Source organism: Bos javanicus, chromosome 4 (assembly GCF_032452875.1).
Source record: "Bos javanicus breed banteng chromosome 4, ARS-OSU_banteng_1.0, whole genome shotgun sequence".
In the NCBI taxonomy this organism is placed as follows: Eukaryota; Metazoa; Chordata; class Mammalia; order Artiodactyla; family Bovidae; genus Bos; species Bos javanicus.
In genome coordinates, this window is record NC_083871.1 from 104387638 (window position 1) to 104398221 (window position 10584).

The following is a 10584-nucleotide window of genomic DNA, read 5'->3' on the forward strand; positions in this document are numbered from 1 at the left end:
GCCATTAAGAGTTAGACTTTGCTAACCCCACGAACTCCCTATAATCATTTCTGTAAATTATCAGGCGATCGCCTAATTTCTGGAAACACCAAAAGCTCTGCAGTCACATTCCCAAAATCCCGTCAAAAGTGAGACTAAACAGACCACATTCGGCAAAGAAGAATATAGAGTTAATGACGAAAAAGCAACCAGATCAAATTCCTGACTGAGACCACGGTTGTTGCCAAAAAGCAAAACCCAGTTATTCCGCTAAGACTCTGCTCCTTCTCTGGCCTCCATACATCCTTTCCAAAAGCCTCCTCGCCCTACCTGTGAGCGATCCTTTCAGCTGGTCTAGACGAGGAGCCCTTTACTTGCACAAGCGCGCTGCGAGGGCTGCGGGCCAGGTTCTCCCCGGAGGCCCTCCAATCCTCCCGCCCCGCTCCGCTGCGGTCCCTGCCGGCCTCGCCAGGTTCCGGAGCACCTGGGCGCCGAGAACCCAGGCCCAGCGTGGAGGGAACGAGCGGCGGCCGGCCTGGCCTGCCGCGCCACACCCACCGGCGGCCACCGTCTGCCTATCCGCCCCGGCCCCCTCGAAGCCCCTCTGACCGGCCCTCGCCTGCGGCGCCCCCACCCCTGCCCCACGCCAGGTTCCCGCCTTTCTGGACGTGGGCCCTACGCACCGCCGCTCGCCCGAGACCCGCAGTAGTCGTCACGTTCCCAGCTGGCCGCTCTGCTCGCTCCGCTTGCTCAACCTCGCCCGCAACCCCGCCACTCCCGCCGCCACCTCACCCGGGCCGCGGCGGCCAGGGTTTCCGGGCGCTCACGTGACGCGCGGGTGCCCGCGGCATGCTGGGAGTTGTAGTCCGACCGCGCCTCTTTACCTGCGGGCCGCAGGGGAGGGAACAGAGAGAGAAGCGGAGAAAGTTAACTTCCGGCCGCCATGCAAGGCCTGGGTGAACCGGGCGGGTCTGAGTGGGGGCGGACGGTCGGTCATCGGCCAGGACTCTTAGAAAAAGAGGCAGGGACGGAGAGAGAAGTTACAATCTGCGAAGAAATAATGTATAAATCATCTTTTTTCAAAAAAAAAACTTTATTCTGTGTTTTGTTTTGAGACTCACACTCTGTGCCACTGACCTGCCATGAGAGCATAAGATTTAGATTTTTTAAATATTTTTTAAATGCAGTTGCTGATAAAGACAGGGCTAATAGTCTGTTGGTATCATTCACTGTTGTACATTGCATCCCCAGTCACTCAAACAATAAATGAAAATGTTAAGATCCTGGCAGTCAGTTCAGTCGCTCAGTCCTGTCCGAAGCTTTGCAACCCCATGGACTGCAGCACGCCAGGCCTCCCTGTCCATCACCAACTCCTGGAGCTTACGCAAACGCATGTCCATCGAGTCGGTGAAGCCATCCAACCACCTCATCCTCTGTCGTCCCCTTCTCCCACCTTCAGTGTTTCCCAGCATCAGGGTTTTTTTTCAATGAGTCAGTTCTTCACATCAGGTGGCCAAAGTATTGGAGCTTCAGCTCCAGCATCAGTCCTTCCAATGAATAGTCAGGACTGAGACTTAAGCAAAAATTAAAGGCCTTACAACACACAACATCAAACAAGGGTGTTCTGCCCTCCTGGGCTCTCTTTCAACAGTGAGGGAATTTTTTTTTCCCCCAAGTCTTCCAACTCAGAAAACCATTTCACAAAGAGCAGATTAAGAAAAATTTTATTATTGAATAAGCTTTGAATCAGACTGTGATGCACAGATGTGACTTCTGCGATGCTAAGAGGTTGCAAAGGCAGAAAGGAACCTTCCTTTACATAGCCAAGCAGACTCTACCCTCACCGTACTAGTCCTCAAGTGAGAGTGAAACAGGAGGGAAGGGGGTAGGGCACATCCTTCAAAAGAGTGACATAGCCCAAGGACATGACATGAACTGATTAGAACCAAATAGGTTCAAGATAGCAGAGGAGTTGGCTTCCATTAGACCTTGTGCCTCAGTATATGCTCATTGTAACACATCAGCATGCTAAATGACAGACTCACACACATACACACACACACAGGCGCCCTGAGTTTGAGCAAACTCCAGGAGACCGTGAAGGACAGGGAGCCTGGCAAACTGAAATCCATGAGGCTGCAAAAAGGCAGACATGGACACAACTTAGTGACTAAACTACAGCAACAGACTTTGAGCCTCAGTAACACATCAGCACACTAAATGATGACACGCACAGTCACCACGACAGTTCTAAGTTCAACCTTAGAGACCAAAAGGTGAGTAGTAGTCCAATTCATGGATATCCCTGCCCATTCCCCTGAAGCAGCTGGAATAATCCTCCCACTCATTATCCTTTGAAATTACCCAGCCTGTTAAAAACTAACCACACAATATTTCAGGGCCTCTCACCTTCTAAAATGGCCCACACTCTGTGGAGTGTTTCTGTCTAAATAAATCCTCTCCTTACCTATTACTTTGTCTCTCACTAAATTCTTTCTGCAATAAGACATCAAGAACCTGACCTTTATTAAGTCCTGAGACCAGGCATGTGTTGTTGCTGCTGTTGCTCAGTTGCTGTCATGTCCGACTCTTCGCAACCCCATAAACTGCAACATGCCACGGTTAACTCATGTCCAGAGTCAGTAAAGCCATTCAACCATCTCATTTTCTGTCACCCTCCTTCCCTCAACTTTCCCAGCATCAGCGACTTTCCCAATGAGTCGGCTCTTCACATCAGGTGGCCAAAGTAATGGCGCTTCAGCTTCAGCATCAGTCCTTCCAGTGAATATTCAGGGTTGATTTCCTTTAGGATTGACTGGCTTGATCTCCTTGCTCTCCAGTTCAGTCAGTCACTCAGTCGTGTCCACCTTTTTGCGAGCCCATGGACTGCAGCATGCCAGGTTTTCCTGTCCATCGCCAACTCCTGGAGCTTACTCAAACTCATGTCCATCCAGTCGGTGATGCCATCCAACCATCTCATCCTCTGTCGTCCCCTTCGCCTCCTGCCTTCAATCTTTCCCAGCATCAGGGTCTTTTCCAGTGAGTCAGTTCTTCACATCAGTCGGCTAAAGTATTGGAGCTTCAGCTCCTGCATCAGTCCTTCCAATGAATAGTCAGGTTGATTTCCTGGTTTGATCTCCTTGCAGTCCAAGAGACTCTCAAGAGTCTTCTCCAACACCACAGTTCAAAAGAATCAATTCTTCAGTGCTCAGCTTTATTCATGGTCCAACTCTCACATCCGTACATGACTACTTGCTGTCCAAGGGACTCACAATTCAAAAGCATCGATTCTTCATCATTCAGCCTTCTTTATGGTCTAACTCTTACATTCATACATGACTTCTAGAAAAACCATAACTTTGACTAGACGGACCTTTGTCAGCAAAGTGATGTCTCTGCTTTTTAATACACTGTTTAGGCTTGTCATAACTTTTCTTTCAGGGAGCAAGCATCTTTTAGCTTCATGACTGCAGTCACCATCCACAGTGATTTTGGAACCCAAGAAAATAAAATCTTCCACTGTCTCCACTTTCCCCCCATCTATTTTCCATGAAGTGATGGGACTGGATGCCATGATTTTAGTTTTTTGAGTTAAAAAACCATGGGTTCAAGTCACAATCTGAGTTACATGGTTTCAAGAGGACTCAACAGGACCTTATGTCACACATAGTTCTTCCAGTTTCATCACAGTCATTGGGAAGACCATCTGTACTGGTCTATCCAGAGAAGAAACAAATTTGTCGCACCTTTAGGACAGGATATGGTTTTGCAAACTGAAGCAAGGCTCCCATGGAAAACTTAGGAACTTAGTTCCTCCCATAAGAACTGGGAGTTGGGGGTGATATCTCCCTGGATATTTGTATTTCAAAAGATGGCTGCCAGGTCCTGGAGGAAACTTTCCAGAGTTGTGAGGCTGGCAGAGATTGTTTAGCCATTATACAGATGTACATACATTTGACTGACCTGGGTTCAATCGCTGGGTTGGGAAGATCCCCTGGAGAAGGGAACAGCAATCCACTCCAGTATTCTGGCCTGGAGAATTCCATGGACAGAGGAGGCTGGAAGGCTACAGTCCATGGGGCTGCAAAGAGTCAGACAGGACTGAGTGACTTTCATTTTCACATATATTTGAAAAGGACAAAGAATGAAATTTTGAAAGAAAAAGGAGGAGGTCCTCTTTCCTTATTTTCCACAAGGAGAATTGTCTCTTATTTTTCATTTGTAACTGCCTTACACAATACTTTGGCCACTTCATGCGAAGAGTTGACTCATTGGAAAAGACTCTGATGCTGGGAGGGACTGGGGGCAGGAGGAAAAGGGAACAACAGAGGATGAGATGGCTGGATGGCATCACCGACTCGATGGACATGAATTTGAGTGAATTCCGGGAGTTGGTGATGGACAGGGAGGCCTGGCATGCTGCAATTCATGGGATCACAAAGAGTCAGACATGACTGAGAGACTGAACTGAACTTAACTGAACTTACACAATGCTAGAGGTAGTTTGCTCCACAGTCCCCAGAGGGTGTGGCTCTATGATACCATGTGATACCATGGTGAGCAACAATAAATCCATCAGATGTTTCACATTTACTGTAAAAAACAAATTTTGGATGATTATTCAACCTTGAAAAGGAAAGAAACTGTGACACATGTTACAACGTGGATGAGCCCTGGGAACATTATGCTAAGTGAAATAAGCCACATACAAAAGGACAGATACTCTGTGATTCCACTTGTGTGAAGTACCTAGGGTAATCACATCCAGTGAGACAGAAAGTAGAATAGTGGTTACCAAGGGCTGGGGGGAGGGAGTAAGGAGTTGTTTAACGGATATAGTTTCAGTTGGAGATATGAAAACGTTCTGGAGATGGATGGTGGTAATGGCTGCACAACAATGTGACTATATTTAATACCATTGGACAACACACTTAAAAATAGTTAAAATGGTAAAATGTATACATTGTGAAATATATGTGTGTGTATACACATATATGGGGCTTAAGGTGGCGCTAGTGGTAAAGAACCCACCTGCCAATGCAGGAGATGCAAGAGATGTGGGTTTGATCCGTGGGTTGGGAAGGTTCCCTGTAAGAGGGCACGGCAACCCACTCCAGTATTCTTTTTTTTTTTAATAGATCTGGAAACCCTTTTTTAAAACGTATTTATTTATTTGGCTGCACCAGGTCTTAGTTGTGGCGTGTGGGATCTAGTTCCCTGACCAGGGATCAAACCTGGATCCCCTGCATTGGGAGCATGGAGTCTTAACCACTGGACCACCAGGGAAGTCTCCCACACCAGTATTCTGGCCCAGAGAATCCTCATGGACAGAGGATTCTGTTGGACTACATTCCAAAGGATCACAAAAGAGTTGGACACAACTGAAGTGACTTACCATGCATACATATATATGTGTGTGTGTATAAAATAAGTATGTAAACTGTATCACCACCACACATGTCAAGAATGCATCTCCCCCATAGCCCAAGCTCAGCTCTTTGCACTTATAGTCAACATTGGTGAACAGGGTTGGGGTAGGGAAAAGCAGCATTTCTCCTTATGTCCATAACCATCCAGGCATTTTACCATTTGATTTCTACTTCTAGACACCTTCCCAAGTGGGAAGTCTGAGTCAGCTGGTTTTGGTTGTTGCTGTTTTCCCTTATCAGTAATCAATATGAGAAGAAGAAAACATTTGTATACCTAACCTCATTGACACGTCTCATGGGTTCTATTTCCTGCCCCTACCCATACGTTTGCCATGGATCTTGACTTATACTTCATTTTCAAGCCCCATATACATGACCATGGCTTTCAAAACACGATCTGCAGCAGCAGTATTTGGCAGTGTTTTTTGTTGTTGTTTGTTTTCTTGCTCTACCTGCCAACATTGGGTTTATCCTCCCTGAGAGGTTCCTGGGGATACGTGTGTGCTCACTGGCTCAGTCGTGTCTGACTCTTTGTGACCCCATGGACCATAGCCTTCTAGGCTTCTCTGTCCATGGGATTTTTTCAGGCAAGAATACTGGAGTGTGTTGCCATTTCCTCCTCCAGGGGATCTTCCCAATCCAGGGATCAAATCCGAGTCTGCTGTGTCTCCTGCATTGGCAGGCAGATTCTTTACCACTGTGCTACCTGGGTAGCCCTCCTGGGGATATAAGAATACATATAACTGATTCACGTTGTTGTTGTACAGCAGAAACTAACACAAGTTTGTAAAGCAATTATACTCTAATCAAAAATTTTTGTTTAAATTAAAAAAAAGAGAGGTTCCTGCAAGTGATGTGTAAATGGAACTTTGGATAAGATAAATCATAATTTACAGTTTTTCTAAAGAAATGCTGTGTAGTGCATCAACTGTCCTCTCTTTCGGTGCCAGGCCTCTACACGCAGTAAGAAGCGCATCTTACATCACCCCCGGCACACACCTCCCTGTTCACAACTGACACAAACAGTTCATGAAAACAGGAATGCATTCTGAATTGCTTTCTTCATGTCTTCTGTAAAAATGCTGGTTACGACCCACTGAAGTTGACTTCATGACTCATAATGAGTCTCAGCCCACAGTTTGAAAACACTATACCAGTTTCGTGTTTTATCAATCCAGATGTTTTGTTTTGCATGTGGTGCTTGTGGCTTAACTGCCTACTCGGCACATTCTACGTAGTGGAGACAAGCTAGTTCCCAGGCTAGGAGAAGCAGAGACTCTTCCAGACTCTGTGAGGGGAAAGTCAAAAAGGAAAATTCAATTCAGCTCGATGCTTCCATGGCCACCATCGGGGACTGACAGATGCCAGGTCTTCTTAGAAATTAACCTTTGTTTTGGGGTAGATTTTGAGGGGGGAAGGAAACTTTTTTTTTCAGCTTTGAAAGAAATAAAAGATAGTGGTAAGTCGTGTCTGACTCTTTCGACCTATGGACTGTAGCTAGCCTGGCTCCTCTGTCCATGGGATTTTCCAAGTGGGTTGCCATCTCCTTCTCCAGGGGATCTTCCCAATTTAGTTTTTCAGTCTTCTCTTTGGATCACCTCCTTTCGCTCAGTGACGCCTCAGCAAAGGTTATTCAAGCCCACAAAACAATTAAATGACTCAAAACCCAGGTCTGTAGTCCCCTTTAACTTGTTGTCCTTCAACTAGCCAGCCCCACTCCAGGCAAACAGGGGACACCAGGAAAAATGGGGGTTGGGGCCGCCCAAGAGAAGGCGAGCAGGAAAAAGAAACAGGGCGGCTCAGTAGGTGTTGGCTGATACAGCTGGCTAGTCCTTTTCGTTCGGGCTGTGATGGATGACATGGGATGCTCCACGCTCAGAGGAAAGTTGACTTAGCGTGGCGGGTGTGGCCAGGACCTCACCCCGCGCTTTGTACCCAGTGGCAGCTCCTCCGGATGGCGGGGGAGGGGGAGACGGAGGGAAGGTTTACACTTTCCTTTCGGTTTCTCGAGCCACTAAACCTGACACCTGAGGACAGAACTACAGTTCCCACCGCACCTCGAGGCAGGAGGAAGAAGGGGCACGGAGGGCCAAAAGGAAAAGCAGGAGAAAGAGCAAACACCTGCTGGCAGACGTGAGCAACAGGTGAGCAACAGGTGGACATTGCGGGGTGGAGGGTTTTGCAGGGGGTGGACATGGCTCTTCTCTCCTTGCAGGGCGTGTGAAGGGGGCTTGTGCGGAAAGCCTGAGGACTTACTGGGGGAGGCGGCCGAGGTCAGGGGAGAAGTCAGATTTCAGCTCACATGACAGTGGTTAGACACCGGAAGTAGAATGGCTTTCTTTATTTGAAAAGCCAGAGGGGGAAAAAGTGGTTTGGCTGTTTCTCTTTTTTGCTGGATCAGGCGGCCACAGTAGCTTCAGGGAACCTCCTTCATTCATTTAAAGCTTAGGGTTTTTAAGTATAGATTTTAATTTGTGTGATGATACAGACTTGTCATGTTCTATGACTTTTGAGAAGACCAGAAAATAAAACTGGGAGAAATGAGGAAGGATGTCATGCTGCTGCTGCTGCTAAGTTGCTTCAGTCGTGTCCGACTCTGTGTAACCCCATAGACGGGAGCCCACCAGGTTCCCCCATCCCTGGGATTCTCCAGGCAAGAATTCTCCAGGGAGAAATGAGGAAGGGTGTCATAGACAGGGACAATTTGCAGCACATCAAATTTAGTTATCAAACAGATAAGCTTTCATGTATTCTTATGAGACATTTGATGAGGAGACGCAACACAACTGAAGAACAGTCAAAGGGTCTGGGATATCTGCTTCAAGGGGACCTGCTTGCTGCTCCAAATGTCTGCTGGGCTGTCATGTGGAATAAGAATCCTGGCGTAGCATGAGGGTCCACGGTTAGAAACCTCAAGGACATAGATTTCAACCCTACATAAGAGCTGTGCACACAAAATTGATTTTTGTCAGGAGGTAGTGAGCTCCTTGTGATCTGAGATATTGAAGTGTGGATGGATGTTTAAGCAGAGATGCTGAGGGCAAGAATAAAGTGTCAGGTGGTTGACCGTACTGGTTGATGCTTCCCAAACCTGGCTGCTTATCAAAATCACCTGGGAGTGTGTGTGCATGTTTTTACATCTATTTAGCAGATCTGAGATGGGCTCCGGAATATATATGTATATATCAGTTCAGTTCAGTTCAGTTCAGTTCAGTCGCTCAGTCATGTACAACTCTTTGCGACCCCATGAATCGCAGCACACCAGGCCTCCCTGTCCATCACCAACTCCCGGAGTTCACTCAAACTCACGTCCATCGAGTCAGCGATGCCATCCAGCCATCTCATCCTCTGTCGTCCCCTTCTCCTCCTGCCCCCAATCCCTCCCAGCATCAGAGTCTTTTCCAATGAGTCAACTCTTTGCATGAGGTTGCCAAAGTACTGGAGTTTCAGCTTTAGCATCATTCCTTCCAAAGAAATCCCAGGGTTGATCTCCTTCAGAACGGACTGGTTGGATCTCCTTGCAGTCCAAGGGACTCTCAAGAGTCTTCTCCAACACCACAGTTCAAAAGCATCAATTCTTCGGCGCTCAGCTTTCTTCACAGTCCAACTCTCACATCCATACATGACCACTGGAAAAACCATAGCCTTAACTAGACGGATCTTATATACATATATTTTTAAAATTCTTTTATTATTTATTTATTTTTGGCTGTGCTGGATCTTTGTTACTGCATGCAGGCCTTCTTTAGTTGCAGTAAGCAGGGGCTATTCTCTAGCTGCAATGCTCGGGGTTTTCCTTGCGGTGGTTTCTCCTGTTGCAGAGTACAGGCTCCAGACACACGGGCTTCAGTAGTTACAGCACGTGAGCTTAGTTGCTCGAGGTATGTGGGATCCTCCAGAACCAGGGATCAAACCTGTGTCTCCTGCATTGGCAGGCAGATTCTTTACCACTGAGCCACAGGGAGGTCCCTGTATATTTAATTATTTAATTACCTTCCCAGGAAATTCTGATAGTCAGTTAGGGAGACACTGTCATAAGAAACTTTTTTTCCAGCCTGTGGCAGAATACAGCACAAACATTCGAACCACTGGGCTTTTCATTTGTTTGTTTCTTTTGTTTTGTTTGGCTACGCTGCACAGCCTGTGGGATTCTGGTTCCCAGAACAAGGATGGAACCCAAGGCCTGGGCAGTGAAAGTGCAAAGTCCTGACCACTGGACCACCAGGGAATTCCCCACACTTTTCATTTTGAATAGTCTCAAAATCATAGTTTCCCAGACAAGAAAAGCCTTTCTGAAACTGACTTCTCTGTCAAGCATCCTTGGCGTTTGTTGCTGGTTGCCTGGACATTCAGACTTCCAGTAGTCTGTCTTCCTCCTGTGTGACATGAAGACAGGCTGAGACCCAGGCCCGCCTTCCGCAACTGATGCTGTTCAGTTGCTCAGTCGTGTCCAACTCTTTGCGACCCCATGGACTACAGCATGGGTCTGCAGTGTCCTTCACTATCTCCCAGAGTTTGCTCAAATTCATGTCCATTGAGTCGGTGATGCCATCCAGCCATTTCATCCTCTGTCACCCCCTTCTCCTGCCCTCAATCTTTCCCAGCATCAGGGTCTTTTCCAGTGAGTCGGCTCTTCATATCAGGTGGCCAAAGTATTGGAGCTTCAGCATCGGTCTTTCCAATGAATATTCAGAGTCGATTTCCTTTAGGAACCGGTCAGTCCACCTGATAAGTGGCAGGTAAAACACACCTGCCGAGCCAGGCCACAAGGTGTGTGGGATCTTAGTTCCCAGACCAGGGATCAAACCCTCGCCCCCTGCAGTGGAAGCACTGAAAGCGCGGAGTCTTAACCACCGGACCACCAGCGAAGTCCAGTCAATGCTACCATCTGAGAGTGGGCCCAGACCGTAGAACCCCTTCATTCCAAGGCCACTCCTAAAGTACTATCAACTCACCTAGGACAGGTGGGGTTTGTGGGGGCAGCTCCCTCTTACCTGACCAGTAGTTAATGTCCTTCTCCTCCCACAAGGATGTCTGTGCCAGGAAAGCAGTGACCTTCCTCTGTCTTGTGCCGTCCTGAATCCTGAGTGCCAAGAATAGTTCGTGGCCGCCAGTAGCTGTTCACTAAAGATAGGCTAAATTCCTTCTTTTCTTCCTTGATCCTAGGTGGCAAGAG

General features: G+C 47.4%; 1 protein-coding gene across 13 annotated transcripts in view; it reads right to left on the reverse strand.

Moving 5' to 3' along the window:
- SLC37A3 (solute carrier family 37 member 3) overlaps nucleotides 1–10580 on the reverse strand; it is a 69529-nt gene extending 58949 nt beyond the window's left edge. For 6 of the 13 annotated variants that reach the window (XR_009736058.1, XR_009736057.1, XR_009736054.1 and 3 more), the window contains exon 1: nucleotides 663–811. The gene's annotated coding sequence lies outside the window, so the exon portion shown is untranslated. Of the gene's footprint in view, nucleotides 1–309; nucleotides 544–662; nucleotides 815–10402 lie in introns of those variants that run through there. The other 7 variants (XM_061414894.1, XM_061414890.1, XM_061414892.1 and 4 more) reach the window with 7 other exon arrangements.
- Between the last annotated feature and the right edge of the window lie 4 nt (nucleotides 10581–10584).